Here is a 24,623-nt window from a genome sequence, read left to right on the forward strand (position 1 = left end):
TTAATGTGCTTTGCTTTTATATTGTATCAGTGGTCTATCAGGCGGTCACATATCCCGTGTCTACGGCTCCAATCGCCACACTCGATCTGTCTATCTGCTTAGAGGACATATGTGTGAACAGGAGTTATCAATCACATATAGGCATGGGGAATCCACTATGAGGAATAGTAGGTACTCATATTATACATTGACCCTAGTGTAATTCCGGAGTCGGTAGCCATCGAAATGACCAATGTCAGTTACACGGAGGTGGGGAACACCAGCGTTATAGTAGCATGGATGGTAAATGTGTGAACAGCAGGCCAGTGCATTGCAGGGGATCTCTCTCCACACAAGCTGTGGGGATTTTATGGGAGTTGTAGGGTGAAGTTGTAGAGTGTCTGAGCAGCGTCAGCTAAGCTCAACAATAGTCATACTGTAGTATTGATGCATGCATGGGAATGCACGGGGGGGGGGATGCACAAGTCATCTCCCTTATCTTGTATCGAGGACGATGGTGAATTGTGAGTAAGGACGGCGGCTTACAGGACGGCTAGGATGGGATTAGTGCAACTGTTGCATTTTACACAATAAAGGAATAGAAGAAGGTCAAGTGCACATGCACAGGCGTCAATGCTTCTTAATGGAATGAAGGTGTTCAGCTATACGCTCAATGAGAAATCTGGAAAATGAGTATTTTTTTTTTTACCTTTAATTCTGTATAATTGACATTTGTTGCCTGTGCACCGAGCCTGAGGACAATGCAGAAACCCAGCAGAGGCTTCAGTAATTCTCCTGCTTCAGATGGCAATATCGCTGAATGGAATTGTGCTCTGCAAATGCCGTGTACACAGAGGGATCCTCCTTGCAGGCTCCATAAACAATTATATTAGGATAGAAGTGGAGGATATACGGCTCTGGGCGGCCAGGATCCGGTGCATTTATATATATTTTTTTGTTGTTGTTGGAAAGTGGGGGGGGGTATTTATTTGTGGAATTGCAGCAGATTATACGCGTCCATAAAATGTAAATGCTGACACTTTTATATTGTTATAAAATAGCCGATGATTCACGGGGGTTTGCTGGCGTCGAAAATCGAAATCGGATAAATTGGTTTATTTATTACATTTGCTGTGACACCAGGGCATGGAAATGTTGCAGCTGTGATGTTTGACAGCCTTTGGTGCAGTTTATAGGGGGAGGCGGCACTGGTAGAGACAGGGAGAGGGAGAAACATAGAAACATACGGAATGGGAGAAGAGAGAGAGGGAGAAGAGAGGGGGGAGGGGAGAGACAGACAAACAGGGAGAAACAGACATAGGGGAGAGAGAGAAAGAGTGCAGGAAGAGAAAGGAAGAGATAGAGGCGAAAGGGAGAGAAGAAGAGATGGTGGAGGGAAGGACGGAGGGAGGGAGGAGGGATGGGGAGTCAGGTGGAGGAGACAAATATGGCACATCCATATGCAGTTATAGTAAATATCATCTACATGGATGGCGCACGTAGCCAGGAGAATCAGAGAATCATATAGGACCCTGCAGGTGGACTTATTGTTAGGACCTTTTTTGTATTTATTTCTCTGGTTTGTAGAGTATTTCCAAAAACAAGCAGTAGATACATAGTTCTATAGATACATACAGTAGATACATAGACACATGCAGTAGATACATAGGTCCATAGATACATGCAGTAGATACATACTTACATAGATACATGCAGTAGATACATACTTACATAGATACATGCAGTAGATACATAGTTCTATAAAAATAAGCAGCAGATACATAGTTCTATAGATACATGCAGTAGATACATAGATACATGTAGTAGATACATAGTTCCATAGACATAAGCAGTAGATATATAGTTCTATAGGCACATGCAGTAGATACATAGTTCTATAGATACATGCAGTAGATACATAGATACATGCAGTAGATACATAGGTCCATAGACACGTGCAGTAGATACACATGTAGTAGATACATAGTTCCATAGACATAAGCAGTAGATATATAGTTCTATAGGCACATGCAGTAGATACATAGTTCCATAGACATGTGCAGTAGATACATGGTTCCATAGACATAAGCAGTAGATATATAGTTCTATAGGCACATGTAGTATATACATAGATAAAAGCAGTGGATACATAGTTGTATAGACACATGTAGTAGATACATAGTTGCATAGATTCAGCCAGTAGTTCCATAGATACATGTAGTAGATACATAGTTCCATAGATTGAGCCAGTAGATACATAGTTCCATATACATAAGCAATAGATACATAGTTCCATATACATAAGGAGTAGATACTGTATATAGCTCTATAGGCACATGTAGTAGATACATAGATACATGCAGTAGATACATAGTTGTATAGACACATGTAGTAGATACATAGTTCCATAGATACATGTAGTAGATACATAGTTCCATAGATACATGTAGTAGATACATAGTTCCATAGATACATGTAGTAGATACATAGTTCCATATACATAAGCAGTAGATACATAGTTCCATAGATACATGTAATAGATACATAGTTCCATATACATAAGCAGTAGATACATAGTTCTATAGCCTCATGTCCGTCTCTATTGGATCCATAGAAACTCTTCTTCCTTTCGATCTCTCATCAGCGCCATTATTATTCTTACACCAGTGATATGCTATGAGCAGACTGTGGCGAGAGATTTGCAGGCATGATTCATTACCCCCATGCATCTGCCTTGGTCAGCTGGTGCCCCTGCTGTGGGCATGCAGATTTGCTCCACCACTCTGTGACTTGCACCAGAGGCCCCCAGCTGTCTTGCCCTGGCATCGCCTCCCCAAGCTGCCACATGCCAGTATGTTTGCCACCTCCTCCCAGCAGTGGTGATTCCAGATGCCAGCTTACATGGACTCTCCCAGTGCCGCTGCCTTCTTCTTCTTCATCCTTGTTAGCTGAATGTGAGTGTCAAGGAGAAGAGGCATTAATGAGTGTGACTTCCAGTGAGCGAGGCTGTGTCAATGAGTGTGATTATCCTAGTGTGAATGATGCCTGAACAATCCATATTAAATTGGAGTTTCGCTGTCATCTTCTCCTATGGCTTGCAGCAAGTGGCGGGGGAAGGGGACAGACAGTCACACCTAGGACGTCAGCCAAGTGGAGTGGTGAACTGCAGAACTATGAGCAATATTCTATGCTAGAGATTGTATTGTAGACTACAGTAGGGCTAGGCCCACATCTGATTCCATTTGGCACCAGTAAATGGAGCTGGCCATAACGCTGCACAACGGACATGAACGGACCCCAAAAGCCCCCCTTGATTTTAATAGGGTTCATTGGGTTTTCCCATTGGGCGAGGAGCAATTGTTTACATGGATTCTGCATGGAGGCCTCTTATACAGATGTGAACACAGCCTTTTATTTACACAACATCTGATGCCATATGGTATGCCAACACCCTAAGAGATAAGCAGAAGTAGTAAGGAATGCAAAGGGTCCTCATGATTTAAAGGGGTACTCCAGAGAAAAAAAAACAGTTTTCAAATCAACTGGTGTCAGAAAGTTATATAGATTTCTAAATGACTTCTATGTAATAATCTCCAGTCTTTCAGTACTTATCAGCTGCTGTATGTCCTGCAGGAAGTGGTGTATTCTTTCCAGTCTGACAAAGTGCTCTCTGTTGGCAACTTTGCCAGTAGAAGTTTTCTATAGAGATTTGGATAAGTCTTGCCATGGACAGAGGTGGCAGCAGAGAGCACTGACGGGGAAGAATACACCACTTCCTGCAGGATATACAGCAGCTGAAAAGTACTAGAAGACTTGAGATTCTTAACTAGAAACACAAATAACTAGAAGTACAAATTAACTAGATGTACAAATCTATATAACTTTATGCCACCAGTTGATTTAAAACAATTTAATCCCTTTAAGGCTGGTTTCACTACTGTCACATTTCTGCATCATTATGACGGGCCGACTGCACTTCGGCTAATCCTGACATACAGCTGTCACTTCACGTCATCAGAAGTGTAGCCAGGCTGAGACTTTTGCCTGTAACACTGAGGTCCATAATAAGTGTATGTGAAATCAGCCTATAAGGAACCTGCCATGACTTTTTAGGACACTATACCACTAGCATAACCAAGGGAGGCCACACCACCTGCCGTAGGACATATAAAGGGAGATTTATCAAACATGGTGTAAAGTGAAACTGGCTCAGTTGCCCCTAGCAACCAATCAGATTCCACTTTTCATACCTCACAGACTCTTTGGAAAATGAAAGTTGGAATCTGATTGGTTGCTAGGGGCAACTGAGCCAGTTTCACTTTACACCATGTTTGATAAATCTCCCCCATGGACTATACAAAATACAAACCAGATGGTCCCAATCCACCTATTCCAGTAGTTCTATAGATAAAGTGTAAGACGCCCAGCCTTCCAGTCAGACCATACTCTTTATTGCAACAGTGAACGGCGACGTTTCGACCCTGACCTACGTGACTGGACCAAGACCGGCACGGCTGGGTTGAAACCTTGACATTGTAACGGTGAAGACCATTATTTGACCGGAATGCTTGTTCCCTTTAAGGGGGGAATTCACACGCGGCAGATTAGTGAACTGTCAGCTGTAATACATTATCCCCATTCAGATGAATGGAACTGATTTTCACTTACAGAAACGTCTCACCCTAAAGCCATATTGTAGGAACAAAAATTAAGTTAGGAGATAATGGGATTTGTGTTTTAGCACACGGCAGACATAGTAAGTACGTCTACAGGCATAGGCACTTCACAAGATGTTTCATTGCCAGGCTTAATGACACTATATATATATATATATATATATATAGAGAGAGAGAGAGAGAGAGAGAGAGAGAGAGAGACGTATTCCCGAGTGCCTGGCACCGGGTGAGGTAATGCCAGTGGTGGCCTTTTTCAGCCGGCTTCTCTAGATGAGACTACAGTATCCATGTAGTGAAGACTCTCTAGCAGTGTTTGGGAACCCCAGGACGTTGTTTTCTATGGGGATTCGCTGCTGCTCTGGACAGTTCCTGACATGGACAGAAATGGCAGCAGAGAGCACTGTGTCAGATTGGAAAGAATACACCACTTCTTGCAGGGCATACAGCAGCTGATAAGTTGTACCATGGCCCACCTTATCCATATCCAGGACCAGGAGCTGTCAGCCTGTTTGGTCTTTCTTCCTATCACTCATACGTTATACATTGTGGTTTCACCACCACCTTACACTTGCATTGATTCCCAGCAATCCTGACCATTTTAAATGCATATTACATTGATTTAGGTCCTGTGCCGATGACAGTATTGTATTGGAGAAATAATTTTTGTAACGTGTGATGCAATACAATAAAAAAAATGGTAAAGTAGTGGTTAAAAGGGTTATTGTAATATTGTAAGTTACTCCCTGTATATAGGATAGAGCAGGGGTAGGAAACCATGGTTCTCCAGCTGTTGCAAAACTACAGCTCCCATCATGTCTTGACAGTCAAAGCTTTAGCTTTGGCTGTCCAGGCATGATGGGAGTTGTAGTTTTGCAACGGCTGGAGGGCCAGGGTTCCCTACCCCTGGGATAGAGGATAACTAGATGTTGGGTGGAGACCCTCCACCAGTTATGAGAACAGAGGTCCCCTGAATGAATGAAGCATACATATGACCACTACTCCATTGACTGTCTATGGGCAAACGTTGCTGAGCACTGAATTTGGACCCATGGCTGAGCATTCATGCACAGCTGAGCCCCATTTTGTAATCAGTAATGGCCCCATAAATCAGACCCCCACCAATCAGCTGGTTATCCCCTATAACCACGGAATCCGTGCAGATAAGCCCTGGAGAATTCCGTGCGCGCTCCCACTTGAAGATCTGGGATTCTATGTTCAGGCAGATTTCTCTGTCCGCCCAAAGAATTGACATGTTAATTCTTTTTTTGGGTGGATGGCGGAATCTGGTTAAATAGAGCCTATAGGATGGCCAGGTGGTGGTGGTGGTGGGGTCAGGCGCATAGATTCCGCCGGAGCTTATCCGCATGGATTCCGTAGTGTGACCAGGCCCTATAGGAGTAACCTATAATTTGGGGGTAATCTGTTTATATGGATTGTCCAGCATTAGAAACATCACGTATTGGACTGGAGGTGAACAGCAGTCTATAGTCATGTGAGTGTATTATTCTGACAGCTATCACTTTGCGTCAGAATCGGTATGGGATTTATGTCCATAATACGGATACAAGAAAGCACATATAATATACATGTGTGAAACCAGCCTATCCCTATCTATCCGCATTGGTCTTTCCTATCATTATTGCTCAAGGGAATGATGATGTCCGCGCTGTAGACCATGGGTCTCCAAACTGCGGGCCTCCAGCTGTTGCAAAACCACAATTCCCATCATGTGGGCAGCTAAAGCTTAGGATTTGGCTGTCCAGGCATGATGGGAAAAGTAGTATTGCAATAGCTGGAGGGCCGCAGTTTGGAGACCCGTGCTGTAGAACAATAATCAGACCCCACAGACATGGCATCTTTATATGGCGTCTGATGCCAATGGGATTTATATTGCATGTAAAACTCCATTTAGATCTGGTATAACGTCATTACCAGTTGTTCCCGGGACTGGTGTTTGCAGTGTAATATACTTATCACAGTCGATAATGGAAAGGAATCTCTTTTGTTGTATTTAAAAGTGAAGGTGTATTTACTAGCATTGATCAATGGTGCAAATGGACATTAAGTCGTAACATCAGTCAGACAGCTGACTTTATTGCTTAAAGATGACTATAGACGCCGAGCTAGCCCTTCAATTGATGACCAAATTATACAAGAGTCAACCCTATAGACCCTCCTCCTGACCAGATTGAAAGCTTTGTAATGTCAATAAGCCAGGTGTCGATGAGGCCAGAAGTCTCCGCAGTCATCGTTTGCATTTAGATGACAGGTTCGCTATAAGAAATCTGATTGATTTTGTTGTTTTGTTATTATACGGCATTCCGACTTCTTTGTATTGTTGGCATCGAGGACAGTGTTGCAGCCAATGTGATTGGCTAAGCCTGAGCTGAACGCTTATTACTTGTAACTGTGCCATAGTGTAAAGTCAGCAAGTAGCACTGTCTGCAGAAATGAGGTTGCACAGTTGTTGGTTTCCTCACTTTGCTTTATTATTATGCTTCTTTACAACTTTGGAAGATCTTTTCCTTCTCGAAATCTGGCAAGAAAAGTGCAACCTACGAAGTGAGCTCATGATGTAGGTCATGAGTATTTCTGGGAAATGTAGGAGCCATCTCTGGGCGTACATGGAGGACCTTAAGGTGCCCATATACCTTATGTATCCGAATGTATGTTCAGCTATCTGCCCTGATCTCACCACATGCATTGCACATGTGTTCCCGATAGAGGTGGGAGGTAGGCTGCTGTCAGACATGAGAATCCAAAATGCCAGATCAGGGTAAGGCTAGGTTCACATTTCGTGAGCGGCCGGGGATGCTCGCTTCATTGTGTGACCTGACAGGTCTTTCTGCGGCCGCAATTCACTGAATTGCGGACGCACAAAACTGACATGTCAGTTCTTTGCAGCGCCACATGGGATCCCGGCCGGAGCGTATACTATGTGTATACGCTCCGGCCGTGTTTCCATAGGAGAGGCAATGTGCATACACGTGCAAAGTACGGCCGCAACAACAGTCGTACTTTTACGTAATGTGAACATATCCTAAAGTTGGAAGGCCGCCCTCCTCTTAACTAAATTGTATGGATACCTAAGAGGATAGATAGAATTACATTCGTTTGGACTTGAGAAGAGATGAAGGGGACATGATCAAATATGGGGAAAAGATGTTCCAGCCCCCCCCCCCAAAAGGCTCCACCAGCCTGGAGAGAAAGAGGTTCAATCTTTTCTACCATGAGATCTGTGAATTGGGCTATTCACACAGTTTTTAATTTTGTTCTGTAATCTGTTCTGTAAAAAAAAAAAAGGAAAAAAGAACATGTCCTAGTGTGGATTGTAATTGTGGTATGGATTACCACTAGAAGTCTATGGATTCCATATTTTTTTATGGACATCCCGTCTGTAAAAGACACAAATCAAATCTATGCAAACTAGCACTGTTCACATTTTACAAAAAATGGATGCAATTACGGATGCAAATACGGCAGATTTTCCACGGATCACAGAGAAAAAATAGCACGAGGTTTTGCGGCCCAGAAAAATCATGTGAATGAGGCCTAATACTTATGTACACGTATAGAATTCTGATTATGAATGTTGATCCAGTCTGATCGTCAGGAGGAACATTTGTGGTTTATACCTTATGGCTTTCTTCTCTTTCTCTGGATCAACAAAGGGAAACAAAATGTTGAAGTTATCCTTCATAACTTTATCTGTTTTATTTTATTCTATATTACCTAAAAGGAGCCTTTATATTGAAGATCAACATAGCCCCCCCTCCCCCAATTATGGTGCAAAGTTTCTTCACCCAGTACTCCCTTCACTACACCTGTGCCAATTCCTTACCTTACTTTTTATAGCAATGCAATTTCTTGAGGAGAAAGGAGTCCTTTATAGGAACTTGCCACCCAGTAACATTGAGAACTAACTACAAGTGTCCCACTTCACTCTTGAGGCCCCTTAGCACCTATTGTATATGGTTTTCTTGACAGATGCAGCCACCATTAACTTGATTTTTGGTGCTACTCTTTTGGCATGACGTCAAAGACTTGTATGCCATGAAAAGTATCTACGGGAACAGGGACTCCTGTCAAGGCTGGACTCATGTTCTTGTTTGCTTCGTGATGATACAGTACTGTATGTATTGCCACTCTCCTTATTTATGAGCTGCTGTATGTCCAACAGGAAGTGGTGTTTTCTTTTCTGTCTGACACAGTGCTCTCTGCTGCCACCTCTGTCCATTTTAGGAACTGTCCAGAGCAGGAAAGGTTTTCTATTAGTGATGAGCGAATACTGTTCGATTGAATAGATATTCGATCGAATAGTAAGGTATTCTATCTATCGAATATTATCGAATAGTACACCGAATATTCAAGAAATATTCGATAAGCGTTCAAATCCCCCAGCTTCCAGTTTTTACCTCCAAGTGGTCGAATAGATGTTTTTCAATAAGCGAATACTTGTTCCCATAGACTTTTATGGGATCGAATATTTGATCGAATATTCGGGAGATATTCGTACAAATATCGAATATTCGAATATTTCACTATTCGCTCATCACTATTTTCCATGAGAAAGGATGTGTTACTGTTCTGGACAGTTCCTGTCTCAGACAGAGATGTCAGCAGAGAGCCCTGTCTAAGGCTTTGTTCAGACGCTGTATGAGACCGGCCATTCCGTGACCCGGCCAAGTCTCATTAAAGATCATCCCGGCTGGTACTGCAGTACCGGCCAGAAGATCTCTAGCGCCACAGAGTTCTGATGCGGGCGCTTTCGTGCGCGCCCACATCAGAACTCCTCAATGCACACTTTTAGAGCCGCTCGCTCCATAGTGTGCACTGACAGGCTTTTTTGAGGCCGCTATTCACTGAATAGCAGCCGCAGAAAACAGACATGTCAGTTTTCTACGGCGCTGCTAGGGATCTCGGCCGAAGCGTATACTATGGGGGAGATTTATCCTTTCCTTTCAGCACTGCCTAAAGCTGAGCTGTGATTGGTTGCTGTGGGCAGTTTGCACCAGTCTAAATTTTACACCCTTTGATAAATCTCCCCCTATGTGTTTATGCTCCGGCCGGGATTCCACAGAAGGCAAGGTAACGTATATTCTGGTATTGAGCACGGCCGTTGTTGCAATCGGTAACAACGGCAGTACTTTTACGAAAATATACGTTGTGTGACAGACAGAACCTCCGTCACGTAATCCTCAGCTCCCGGACTGCAGCGGGCGCGCGCATCTCCGTCCGTGTCATAGACTCCATTCTATGCACAGGCGGATTCCTTCCTCCGTCCAAAGAATGATCAAGTTCCGGGAGCGGGCGCGAGCTGAGGATTACGCGGCGGAGGTTCAGTCGAAAATCCTCAGTTTGCCCATACCTTAAGACTGGAAAGAATACAGCACTTCCTGCAGGACATACAGCAGCTGATAAGTACTGGAAGACTTGAGATTTTTAAATAGAAGTAAATTACAAATTTGTATACCTTTCTGACGCCAGTAGATCTGAAAGAAAAAGATTTTCACCAGAGTGCCCCTTTAAGGAAGACTGCAGGGACAATATGTCCCTATTGGTAAGAGTAAGAAGATTACTGCTATCCCCAGATGCTGGGTACTAATACGCCACATATGTAAATACATAAGGACAAAATGGTGGAGGATGCAATACCACTAATGATATTATAATATGACATCTTATTATACATAGACATAGGGGGAGATTTATCAAACATGGTGTAAAGTGAAACTGGCTCAGTTGCCCCTAGCAACCAATCAGATTCCACTTTTCATTCCTCACAGACTCTTTGGAAAATGAAAGGTGGAATCTGATTGGTTGCTAGGGGCAACTGAGCCAGTTTCACTTTACACCATGTTTGATAAATCTCCAAGCAAACAAAGGGTGGCAAAATCTAGTATTTTACCTACGATGATTTTGACATATAAACAGCAGCATAAACAAGAAAACTAGTATCCAGTAGTACGCTCCACAATAAACCCATAGGCTCTCCTGCCACGATCACTCACTACTAAATTGGACCTGTATAGTCACTTGTCCGCGCGGCAGTGTGATGTAGTGTTACTTATCCCACTGTTAGAAAATGGCAGAAATGGTCTTTTTATTCTTCCAGATATTGTACATGTACATGTTTAAGCCTCAAGCTGTGTTAAGTTACTTATCCCGCTGGCAGAAGTAGCTGCAAGATTTACTAAACAAACTGAACATAGCTGTCACCGAATCCATCACCGGAAGGGACGCCCATTGGTTTCAACAACGGCCTTTAAGTCAACAAGAAGCCATAACTTGCCAGCTGTATAATGATAGCCTTTCGCTATATTTTTTTTGGGTGGTTTTGCACTTTAACAAGACTGAGCGCCCACCGATCGTCTAATGGCCCGTCACGCCAAACGCTTGTGTTCTATTTAAATTATTTAGAAAACATAAATCTGCGCATCACGCAGATGTAGCAGAGCTGTCGCTTCTCTCTCTAGTGGCCTGATACTATAGTAAAACCACAGAAGTACATAGCGATGATATCATTATATCTTGTGCTATAGGACAGCACTCGGCTCAGCTACATCTATGTCCCCATTTCCTTGTCATTGATGTAGTATGTAGAAAACAAAGTGCAGTCACACAAAAAGCAGCGTTGCTCCAAGGAATAAAAATGTCATTTGTTATCCAATCGGATGCTTGTATGTTGTTGGTCTGGTTTGGCACTAATACATGAGCGGGATCTGGTATCGCCTGATTATTCCCATACTTTCATTGTAATAGGTAATTGGCTGAGGATGAAGAAGGGGTTTCCTACACAGTATCACATGTAGTCTCCCCCTCGCCGTGTTTCTGCAGATAGTGCTGAATCTTCATCATGAGGGAGTTGTAGGAATGAAAGTTTATGTTTCTGCATTTTTTCAATCCCATCACGGTTTTGGATAGAAGAAGCACACTAAAATATCTATCTATCTATCTATCTATCTATCTATCTATCTATCTATCTATCTATCTATCTATCTTGAGGCTTGATAATGACCCTGTGAGAGGGTCGAAACGTCGCATCTCTGTATTTTTTGCACTCTCTGCAATAAACAATCACTTTTTTCCACGTATGCTGGCGTGCTGCAGAATATCTTTGTATACTATTGGGGATCCCCAGGCCGGGGGACTGACTTTGTACAGCACCCGCTTCATGAGGATTTGGACGTGCGGCTTTCTCCTGTATCTATCTATCTATATTAGGGCTGGGCGATATGACGAAAAAAAATAAGATCTCGATTTTTTAAAAATTTTAGATGATTCTCGATTTAAATCTCAATTTTTTTTTTCTTTTTGGCTAAATAAACAGAACATTTTTCTCCTTGCAGCGTCAGATACTATTTTAATAACTTTTGAGACAACTGTATTGTTTCCCACTGTAAGGGTAAGTTCACACAGTAAAACCGGTGGAATTCAGCGTCAGAACTTTTTCGCTGCGAAATCACTTGTCACTTCCTTGAGCGGAGAGCGGCAGCAGCGGAGGAGTGCGCGCCCTCTCATTCACTCACATCGGGAATTCCGCCGTGAGTGTGAACATACCCTTACAGTGCTCCCCCTGTGCCCCCATGTAGTATAGGAGATCTTCTTTGTGCCTCCATTTTGGTAGAGTGTAGTAGTGCAGGTTAAGTGGATAAGGGGTGTAGTAGTACAGGTATAGATGAGGGGTGTAGTAGTAGTTCGGGTACTGATGAGGGGTGTAGTAGTAGTACAGGTAATGATGAGGGGTGTAGTAGTAGTACAGGTACTGATAAGGGGTGTAGTAGTACAGGTAGAGATGAAGGGTGTAGTAGTAGTACAGGTACTGATGAGGGGTGTAGTTGTAGAGGTATAGATGAGGGAAGTAGGAGTAGTACAGTTATAGAGGGGAGGCAGGGGGTGACTGAGGCAGGCTGGGGGTGACTGGGGCAGACAGTGGGTGACTGAGGGCAGGAGGGCACACACCTGGTATTCCCCTCCTCCTCTCACCCCGGGCACACTCGTTATCCTCCTGACAGCACACGGAGGTCCCCGGTCTCTTAAGTAGGAGGAGGCCGCAGGGACAACTGAGTTCAGGTGACTGGGGCAGAGGTGATAGCATCCCTGTGGGTGCTGAAACTGTACAGCGGGATCGATCCTACTGTACAGTTCTAGCACCCGCAGCGACGCTATCACCTCTGCCCCAGTCACCCAAACTCAGTTGTCTCTGCGGCCTCTTCCTACTTAAGAGACCCGGGACCTCCGTGTGCTGTCAGGAGGGGAGCTCGTCCAGCACCTCACCACGCCACGCCACCAACCCCGTACCTCCGCCACGGCGCCAGCCCTGTACCTCCGCCACGGCGCCAGCCCTGTACCTCCGCAGCGCCCACAGCCCCGTACCTCCGTCACGCCGCCAGCCCACCCGCAATGATTTTTAATGCTATTAAAGCCAGTGATTAACTGACCCTGGATGTTTTTCTAACTGTGGGTAACCCCTTTAAGCAGAATCAACTTACTGTTAGTGGCATGGGCATGGCAGTAGGCTGTCAGATCTCTATGAGCTTAGTCTTTGTAAGACCTTAATAGATTAGTGTGGCCCCTTCTTTATGTGGACAAAACCAGGCACGGATTTGGTGGCCCACGGCTTTATCATTTTGCTGGTTATATACACTCTTTCTTGCAAATTTGTATGGTCCTTGGCCACTGTATGGGGTCACAGCCTCATCCATATGCGGCAGCGGCTACATTGGATTTTCCTCTTAATGCAAGGAATGAAATTTTGAGGTTATTTGCACATAGATATGAAAATCACGTTCAGAAAAGTGCTCCTCCATTTATAGCACCGGTATGTAACAAAGGTAATTATAGTCCCCATTATTATTATTATTATCACTCACAATAGACACAAGGACAACGGTGTGACTGGAGCCAAGTCTTTATTCACAGCATCTTCTATCTTCTTTTCAGTCAGAGTGTGAAGCCTGGAGAATCGGCTCCTATAAGACAAAGCCTCCAGAACAATTATACTTAACAAATAATTCTAAATAACATAGATGTATTTGCTGGCTATTTATTAACATCACAGGGTATTTTTAAAGCTGCTGGTTTTTGATGTGTTTGTTGTATCGGGAACTACTGTACGTGGTTGTGTTCCGACACTTCTGATAATTGACTTATCTAATAAATAAACCGAGGACTACGTAAAATAAGGCGAGTTTCACATGGGCGTAATTTGCTGACATTTCTGCCACCATATTATGGCCGCAAGTCCTGGCCTGGCTGCTGGTCTGATGACCCAAAGTGACAGCTGTAACAAGCCGGTAATATAAATGCTAAAATGCCGGAGCAGAGAGGCATCTAATGATTTACAGATTCAAAGGAAGCTAAAAAAAAAATGCACAGAATAGCAGGAAAAAATCCCCTCCCCCCCCCCCCCCAAAAAAAAGAAAAGAAAAACAAAAGCATATACTCACCTTCTAGTACCTTTGCAGTACCGGCCAGATGATCTTTACCGCTGCTTAATTCTGATGCGGCTACATCCGTGCGCGCCTGCATCAGAATTACTCACTGCTCACAACGGAATGTGCGGCTGGAGCAGCACGCTCTATTGTGTGAACTGACAGGGTTTTCTGCGGCTGCTATTCAATGAATAGCGGCCGCAGTAAACTGACATGTCAGTTTTCTACGTTGCCGCTAAGGTTCTCGGCCGGAGTATATACCATGTGTATACACTCCGGCGGGGATCCTATGCTTTCCCATACAACGCATGTGCTGTATAGATCACAGCTGTTGTTGCAATTTGCAACAACAGATGTGATTTCTACACTACATAAAAGTACGGCCGTTGTTGCAATCGGCAACAACGGCCGTACTTTGTACACCTGTGAACACTGCCTGTTCTTCTATCGGATCCTGGCCGGAGCATATACACATCGTATGCCCTCCAGCCGGGATCCCATGTGGACCCGCAAATAACAGACATGTCAGTTTTCTATGCCTGCAATTCAGTTAATTGCGGACACAGAAAGACCTGTCAGTTCACACAATGAAGCGAGCGGCTTTGGCGGCTTGCTTCATTGTGTGCTGTGGGAGGTTCTGATGCGGGCGCGCTGATGCGCCCGTATCAGAACACTGAGGTCGGAAAGATCATCCTGCCGGTACTGCAGTACCGGCCGGGATGATCTGTGCAGAGGCCGGCCGGAACATGGAACGGCTGGTCCTATACGTAGTGTGAACATAGCCTAAATATGTATGCTATAGTTATATACCAGCCGCTGCTTAGCGTAGAGTGGGAGTCAATGGATTATCAATGGAAGGGGCAGGCCAGATAATGCTGTGGGGACAGGGCAGTGCTTCCAACAGTTCTCCCGGCCAAAAATTACACTGACTAACAGAGCGGGACCAGTGCCAAGGAGGACAGTAAGACAAGTACCTTCTTCCTCAGTGTCCCAGGCACTGTAGGGGGTTATCAGCAGGTTAGATTTCATTTAACCTGCTTATAGTTCCCCTTTAATTTAAATGATCTTGTAGTCACATAACAGAAATTATAAATCCATATTTTTTTCCTATTCAATCCAAGTCATGCTATTATGAGTATCTAAGCTGCATTGTTTTCTATCAGGAATATGCTAAACTGATGTAACATTGTTAACCCAATGGCTGACTTATCGGTGGCGACATTTCATGTAGCGGGGTGAGCGATGTACATTCATTTTGTGCATGTGGTTTATCTGTACCCCGCAGTGATAAAATGTAAAATCCTTGAATTCTCACTATTATTGGCACACATTATGAAATAATTATACCCCATCATTGCCCCTTGATTTCCTGACATACAAGATGGGTGGGGGAGGAACCTGTTGCTTATAGTGACTGTAAGTACAGCATGTGTGTAAGCATACCTAGAAAATTTCAAGGGTTTCATGTTCAGTTTCATCTATGTATCTGTGTCTTTGCAGCTGTTGTAAAACTACAACTCCCATCATGCCCGGACAGTATTGGTAGTAATTAGAGGTGACCGAACCGGGTTCGGGTTCGTGTCCATCCGAACCCGAACGTTTTGTATTTCATTAGCTTGAGCTGCTGAAGTTGGATAAAGCTCTAAGGTTGTCTGGAAAACATGGATACATTCAATGACTATATCCATGTTTTCCACATAGCCTTAGGACTTTATCCAACTTCAGCAGCCACCGCTAGTCAAATGCTGATCGTTCGGGTTCGGATGGACTCGAGCATGCTCGAGGTTCGCTCATCTCTAGTAGTAATCTTATCCACATGCTGCTTATAATTTTTTTTTTATTCTGCATATAAATTGAGCCGTGGTGTAGATTTTTCAAAAAGCTTCATGGCGCTACAGGGATTATGGGTTTATAGCAGATTTAACCTAAATGAGATCAAAATAGGCAAAAAAAAAACTGCAGTCGTTGCAATATAAACATAATCCACACCAAAACCTGCAGTAGAAACAGCGCAATAAATCTGCGCTTAAATCTGCATGACTTGGTGAGGGGTTTCTGATATAATTCATGAGCTCCGGTGAAATGAAAGCTGAGCTGTGATTGGTTGCTATGGGCAATGAAAGCTGAGTTGTTATTGGTTGCTATGGGCAATGAAAGCGGAGTTGTCATTAGTTGCTATGGGCAATGAAAACTGAGTAGTCATTGGTTGCTGTGGGCAACAAAGAGTCTTACCAAAAACTATGATGGAGATTTGTTCTATAGTAAGAATGTCCTTTTTTGCCCATAGCAACCACTCACAGCCCAGCTTTTAATGCCTATAGCAACCAATCACAGCCCAGCTATTATTTTCTGGGACCCTTTCTGAGTATTTGATAGCTGAGATGTGATCGGTTGCTATGGGCAACAAAGGGCTTTCCTACTATAAGACTACTGCCTGATAAATCTTCATCTTAGTTTTTCATGGCTTTTTCATGTGTTTTTTTTTTTATTTTTTTCGTGTCCTGATATTACCAGTCTATATGAACTATATAGAAACAGGTGTCATATATGAAGTGCTTTGCACCATTTTCAGTGTAGTTCTCCTCTGCTTGACAGATTTGCCAAGTGTTTGTGGCTTTTTAAATGTTGCTGTGGGCGTGGCCTGTGAGTCGTATCTGTTCATTATTCGTGACTTTAGCACTATGGTGCTCCAGGGAGGGGAAGTGTAGATTCTGTCAGACAAATCTGATTTGTTATACAAACATTGACTTTTTTTGATCAACCTGCACCAACATAGACGGAGTGCACGGACATAATACATTACAAATCTGATTTGGGGTCTGTGGTGCCTTTTTAAAATATAACACTATATAATATTACTCAAGTAAAATTTTTGTAAAATCAGGAAGTGAGAATCACAGAGCTGTGCAGGAGGACAGTGACAGAAACTTTTCTATACAGCAGTGTAATGGCTGAGTGTGTGTGCAGGCAGATTATAGCAGCAGTGTGTATAGCTGAGTGTATGTGCAGGAACATTATAGCAGAAATGGAGAGGATGGGAAACACAAGGACTGAATGAGACTGCAGGGAGCATGAAGGAATGAGCAGGGCAGACGTGGGCACTTACATGCAGCGCTCTCTGCATTATCTCTGTCCTGTCCCCTGATGTAAGCCCCAGCCTGAAGTCCATCTGCTATGATTTGGAAGGTGAGGGAGACCTGGATCAGAGTACAGTGCTGTAGACCGCACTATTCAGACCATGCCCCTCCCCCGTTCCCCCTCCCACCCAGTAAAGGGAGCTCTCAAACCAAAGCAATGCTCTTAAACCAAGTTACAATTTTGAAAAACAGAGTTTTTCTTGCAAAACTCTCTAAATCAAAGTTACTCTTAAACCAAGGTGCAACTATCTCTCTCTCTCTCTTAATTATATATATATATATATATATATATATATATATATATATATATATATATATGTATATACACACACAGGAACTCCAGTAAGTTGCTGGACTCCTTATTCCTAGACAGTACTGAGTGGTGACGTATACTCTGTGCACATTCACAAGGCTGGGTTGGGGGACTGTTCACACCATTTGCTTTTAGACACGAGTAAGGGTCCAGTGGGGCTTGAACCGCCTACGTTTGTTGGTTGTGAACACCATACATGCTTTTAATGGATTTTCAATAAAGATGGCTGGCTTTTATTCGATTTTCTTACTGGGGATACTTGATACTTTACATTCACCGGTACCTGGTTGGGAGTGTTCACACCTGTTGCTTTTAGCTAAGAGTAGGGGCCCAGCGGGGCTAGAAATGCGTAGGCTTATTGGTTCTAGGTACCATGAACTTTTTAATGGATTGACAATAAAGATGGTTTGCTCTTATGCGATATAGTCACTATAGATGCTTAACACTTCACATTCCCCAGGCTGGGTTAGGGGACGTTCACACCATTTGCTTTTAGTCACCAGTAAGGGCCCAATGGGCCTTGAAATGTGTAGGTCCATTGGATATGGGCACACTACAGATTTTTTTATGGATTTAAAAAAAAGATGGTTGCTATTATTTAGTATAATTGCTGTGGATACTTGATACTTCCCATTTTCGAAGTTGAGGGGGTGTTCACATTGTTCAAATGAAATGCATTGGTTGATGGGCACTGTTGGACTGGGGTATCTGGGGCCCACCAGAGGAAATTATCTTGGAAGCCCACCAATGAAGAACCAGTGAGAAAAGACATGTTAGTCAGTGGTAGTGCAGGTTTTGAAGCTGGGGGCCCACCGGTCCTCTGGTGGGCCAGTTTGACACTGTCAATGAAACAACGACTCCTACATTGCCTGGACAGCTAAAGCCTTAGCCTTAATGGGAGTTTTGCGACAGTTAGAGGCCCACGGGTTTGACACCCCTGATCTACTGTGTTTCCTGGACATTAGAAAAATATTCATAATGCAGGACCGATCCTATAATAAATTTTAATAATATATAGCTTGGTTTTATTAACGTGAGGGGCCTAAGGCTTATTTAAACAATGGCTTCGCGACATTGGCAGTGACCCAGACTTAGCTCTGTGTGCACAAAACATATTCAGTGGGAGATGGCGGCTGAAGGATTCCCTACTAAAGCTTTTATTTCTTACTAGAAGTTCTCTCTAATGTCTTGTCAACTATCTCATGTTTATGGTGCTCGCTCGATGGTTCCCTCCTGTCTTTCATGTGTGATCCTTTGTTCCCCAGGATAGAGGCAGCACCAGATGTGTCTGGAAGCAGCTTATCCGCCTGCTCCTACAGAGAGCTGAGGCTTAGACAGGCTTGTTTTGGCCAACAGTTGTCTGGGGCTTTTTGCCAGATCAAGAAATCCTTCACACACCCTTTGTTTAGCATAAGAAGTCTATATTATAGTCCAAAATATATTTATTTCACGTCTGTAATTTTTTCCCATTCCATTCAATGCTGCACAGTTCACATTTCTTTTAAGTGCATTGAGCTTATTTTTGATGTAATACAGCTGTGTTTTTCTAGTTTTACACCGAATGGCGGGCTGGGGCATGTGGAAAGGTGAGGAGGGGGCGTAAATCATGCTTGATGCTGGCTTAGATCCCTGAGGGTGCTGGATGTGCACCTCTCAATAAAAACGCATGGGATATAGGGGCGGGATTGAATTAAAGTGCTACTGTCACAACCCTATTCCACGGGATGATTATCGTTCAAAAAATCATAAGATTGTTCGGATTTGAACGATAATCGTTTCGTGTTATAGCAGGCAAGGATTAATCAACCAACGAGAAATCGTTGATCGTTTAATAGAATCTGGACCTAGTTTTATCGTTTGATCGTTCGCACTTCGTTTGGTGAAATAAGAAGTCATAGCTAAAACATACGCAATAGTGACGACTAGACTACCGCAAGAACGATCATAAATAACTATCATCGTTCCGTGTAATTGGGTGAATGATTTCAGGTCGTTTGCCATAGCGGTCATTTAAGATCGTTTATCGTTAGTTGTCAAAGAATCGCTTGGTGTAATAGCACCCTTACTTTCGCTTCATTTCATGGGAAAACAGTGTCACCTTGGCGGACCTTATCTCCTTGGGAGAGAGTCCAATTGCCCCAACTAGGTGACATTGTCCACTAATGAAATTAAGGGATTTTAGAGAAGAAAGAAGACAGACAAGTTTTATACAATTATAAATCGAAAGTCCAACATTTAAGCTTGTAGATGGTGTGGAGAACCAAACCACACAGAGTAAGGGGGGGGGGGGGGGGACAGTATAACTTTAAGACCTGCATACAGATACACCAGTCTAGAGGAAACCTCCCACCACCCCTTTGTAAATATGAGTATATTTTTAAGCCTCAAAATACACCATAGCCTTAATTTTTTTTTTGTGTATAGTTACTCTTATGATACTGCGTTGCGGTTGACATTTTGTCCTGCAAAAAAATAATGTAGGAGAAAACTGCACTAGAGATGAGCGAGTAGTTAAATATTCGACTTTCAAAAATTCGAATCAAATAGGCACGGAGATTCGACTATTCGAACAAATATTCGATCCCATTATAGTCTATGGTTAAAAAATTTGCGACACTTGGAAATCAAAATTCGACCACTTGGAGGTCACCAAGTCCCCCATGAAACCTCCCTAAACGATGCGAACACCTCCGGAATGACACTGGGACATTAGGGGGAGCATCCCTGGGTGCACCCAACACATCAAAATCGCAATATAATGCCACTCTCCGCAGTTGCGAAAAAAAAATATTTGCGAACGCTTTACGAACATTTATGGCAATGTTCACTTATTTCGTTCGTATTTCTTGTGCAGCGTTACATACATGATTCCAATGTGCATCTGTAGAGCGTCATGTTATTCGCGCGTATCACACTTCATGCTGTACGAACGTTACTGGAACAGTATGTATGACGTGCCTTTTTCTGGGCTACTGGAACAATATGTATCATGTGCCTTTTACTGGGCTACTGAAACAGTATATATGAGGTGCCCTTAGTGGGCTACTGGAACAGTATGTATAACGTTAAGGTGCCCTTAGTGGGCTAAACCAGGAACACTATAAGTCACTTGTACACACAGGGTACGGGAATGAATACAGCTGCTGCTGCTGCTGTTGTTGTCATCTATGTCTTAGCACTGAGAATTGCTTTGGATTCAGAGATGACTTTTTCGCTGAATCTTGCCCTGAAAAAGACTTTTGGGGTCTGTAGTAAGCCTGCCTAACCAAAACGCTACTAAAACCTATCTCTCCCTGCTCCAAGATCTTTCCCTGGCAAGGTTGAAAGCGCATCTGCGGTCGAGAGGCGGGAGCCAAGTATTTAAAGGGGTTATCCAGCGCTACAAAAACATGGCCACTTTTTCTCCTACTGTTGTCTCCAGTTCAGGTGCGGTTTGCAATTAAGCTCCATTTACTTCAATGGAACTGAGTTTCAAAACACCACTCAAACTGGAGACAATAGTAGGGGGAAAGTGGCCATGTTTTTGTAGCGCTGGATAACCCCTTTAAGATTCGAGGTCATGTGGTTCAGCTATCCAATGAGGGTAGACACCGTTTTCGCGCTGCGTGCCTACTCCGAGGGTCCCTCACGGCCTCCCTGCATGGTCATTGGATTAAAAAAAGCGCCAACTGCGATGGGAGGGCTTTTGAATGTTTACCGCATATTCGACACACTACTCGATTGAATTCGAATCTTTCGAATACCGCAATATTCGATCGAATACCATCTCGATCGAATCGTATTTGCTCATCTCTAAACTGCACATAAAAATTTGTATACATAGAAGTCTTCATTTTCAGATAGATGCCACTGACCCCAAAAACGACACAAAAACATATGCAGGTTTTGTGATTTTTTTTTTAATGGGTTTCACACACTGAGTTTTGTGGCAGTTGAGTTTTTTTTAAACCAAGGAAAGAAGAGGATGAAGTAGGAAGGAGAAGTTTATATTTCCCATACTTCTTTCTATTCCCCATTCCTTTGGAGTCAACTTCTGACTTTGACACAGATAGCTAAGTGAAAAACTACCACGAAAAGCTGTGATGTCCCTCATGTTGTTTTCTTCAGCTGAACACAGAAGTGAATACAAATCAGAGAAGTATCGCGCTTACTTTTATACCTTTCCTTCATACAGCATGTAAATACAGCCTCTGGGAAGAAGCACATGCAAAGCAGCTCTTTGATATCAGCTTTTACAGGTAACTTTTCCTTCAAGTTAATCTTTCATTCCAACAAGGAGTCATAGAACATGACTGGAGATATATTCCAAGGCAGAAATTTCTCCAGAAGGAAAGATTACCCACCTGCAGACAGCTGTTTGGGGGTTATTGCCCCTCGTCAGTACAGAACTGGGAGTTGGCAGGTTGCAAATACGCCTATTGTAATGGGAACAAAGGAGTAATATTCCTCCTTAAGAAGAGTGTCAGAATGACAATTGATACTTATAGGCCATTCATGCTTTACAGGGAGTTCCTACTCTGTACTGATGAAGAGCAATAATCCTAAAACAGCTGTCTACAGATGGGTAATCTTTCCTTCTGGAGAGACTTCTTGCTTGACATATATCCCCAGTCATGTTTTAGGATTGCGTGACATGATTGGGAAGCCACCACTAAAAGGAGGCATCGGAGAGTTGCTTAGCCCATCCCCAGTGTAGCATGAACGGCCTATACTGTAAATCTCCACATGTCCTTATGACATGGGGAAATATTACCCTTTTGGTCCTGAAACAGCCTCTGTCACACAATTTGACGGTGTTTATCCTATTATAAGGTTATACATTTCAAATATTTTTATAGTTTTTTTAACAGTGCTTGGTAGTGTTTTTTTTTAATTTGTTGTATTTATAACATGCATTTTTCCTGTTGTTTTTCCTGTTGTTTTTCATACCTAGAATGTGCTGTGTTTGAAAAAGTAATTTAAAAAAGGCACCAAAATAAATAAAAAAAATTGTATAAAAAACAAGAAAAACTGCAATAAAAATTAAAATGAAGTGAAGTTTTGATGAATCATATGAATGCATGATATCATTTGGCATTAGATAAAGGGACACAACACAATAATTAAGGGGGTATTTCCACATCTATTGGATAAGCCATGAATGTCTGATAGATTCCGGTTCCATAACAAGATCAAAGGCCCCTCACCCCCTTCACCATGAGAAAAACAATGAACAGGCTTTTACATAGTATGTGTAATTCCGTTTCATTCTAATGTGAGTTGCGCAAACAGTATTGCTAATTGTGCACCGCTTACACAACTCCCATTACCTTCTATTAGAGTTACATAACCTGTGTAAAATAGCCTTTTTTGTCTGTTTTCAGCCTTCCAGCCCCCTCTGGCAGCTGCAGCCAGATCAGAAGGGGTCAGGGGGGCCTTAAAGGGGTTATCCAGCGCTACAAAAACATGGCCACTTTCCCCCCTTTCTCCTCTTGTCTCCAGTTCAGGTGTTGTTTTCAATTAAGCTCCATTTACTTCAATAGAACTGATTTTGAAACCCCACCCAATCTGGACACAAGAGGGGGGAAAAGTGGCCATGTTTTCGTAGTGCTGGATAACCCCTTTAATCTCAAGATAGGTGCAGGTCTGAGGGGTGTAACTGAAGTTAACTGGGAATCTGCAGTGCCGCTTAATGGACATTCACTGACCAGATGCAAGCCTGGTGATGCAAAAAAAAGTACTATATGTAGTGCCTCTCAATGTACAATCACTGGAACAGGTGCAAGAGTGTTGATGCAAACAGTACTATGTGCAGTGCCACTCAATGTACATTCACAGGGCCAGGTGCAAGAGTGGTGATACAAAAAGTATTATATACAGTGACGCTAAATGTACATTTACAGGGCCAGGTGCAAGAGTGGTGATACAAAAAGTATTATATACAGTGACGCTAAATGTACATTTACAGGGCCAGGTGCAAGAGTGGTGATGCAAACAGTACTATGTGCAGTGCCGCTCAGTTTACATTCACTGACCGGGTGCAAGAGTTGTAATGCAAACAGTAGTATGCGCATTGCCGCTCAATGTACATTCACTGGTCCAGGTGCAAGAGTGGTGATGCAAAAAGTACTATATGCAGTGCCGCTAAATGTACATTCACCGGGCCAGGTGCAAGAGTGGTGATACAAACGGTACTATGTGCAGTGACGCTCAGTTTACATTCACCAGCCAGGTGCAAGAGTGGTGATGCAAACAGTACTATGTGCAGTGCCGCTCAGTTTACATTCACTGACCAGGTGCAAGAGTTGTAATGCAAACAGTACTATGTGCACTGACGCTCAATTTACTTTTACTGTTTCAGGTGAAAGAGTGGTGATACAAACGGTACTATGTGCAGTGACGCTCAGTTTACATTCACCGGTCAGGTGCAAGCCTGGTGATGCAAAAAGTACTATATGCAGTGCTGCTCAATGTACATTCACTGGGTCAGGTGCAAGAGTGATGATGCAAACTATGCTAACAATTACTATGTGCAGTGTCATTTGTTGAGTCAGGTGTGAGAGCGCCAGTCTTGGCAAATATAAAGTACAGTATATGTATTGCTGGCTATACTGCTGCAGTAGCGTAATATAGTGCTCCCATGGTCATGACTGATCATGTCAGGTTTATTTGCTGTATAGAATAGGGCAGTCTCATACAGAAGCCATATTAAAGCAAATATGGTGTACAGTGTATTACAATGGGTGACTATGATGGTAGGCGCCACTGCATGGCATCCGTGGGAGGAATCGCCTAACCGTATACGTCAGGAGCTTTTGCCGGCGAATGGGTTTAAACTGAGAGATTTAATGCAGTGTGAAAGTAGCCTAATCCCTCAGGCAGAAAAGGCACACGTAATAGCCGCATATTACTCTGCCCATCCTTCTGTATTTCTGGGAAAATCAGCCATAGTTAAGGGTGATCAGAGCCATCAGCATTCCGTGTGACAGGGACGTGATATCCCATCAGTAAATACCTTTGCTGGGCTTTTGCTTTCGCAGCACTAGACCATACATTCTGATGAATTGTACTTGCTGAAAGGAAGAGATGATCAAAACAAGGAAGG

General features: G+C 43.1%; 1 protein-coding gene across 2 annotated transcripts in view; it reads left to right on the forward strand.

The window, feature by feature from the left end:
* The window catches only part of NRXN2 (neurexin 2), a 609,925-nt gene that overhangs the window by 17,821 nt on the left and 567,481 nt on the right, over positions 1-24,623 (forward strand). The gene's annotated exons all lie outside the window — the stretch shown is intronic.

The sequence above is a fragment of the Dendropsophus ebraccatus genome, chromosome 4 (genome assembly GCF_027789765.1).
Source record: "Dendropsophus ebraccatus isolate aDenEbr1 chromosome 4, aDenEbr1.pat, whole genome shotgun sequence".
In the NCBI taxonomy this organism is placed as follows: Eukaryota; Metazoa; Chordata; class Amphibia; order Anura; family Hylidae; genus Dendropsophus; species Dendropsophus ebraccatus.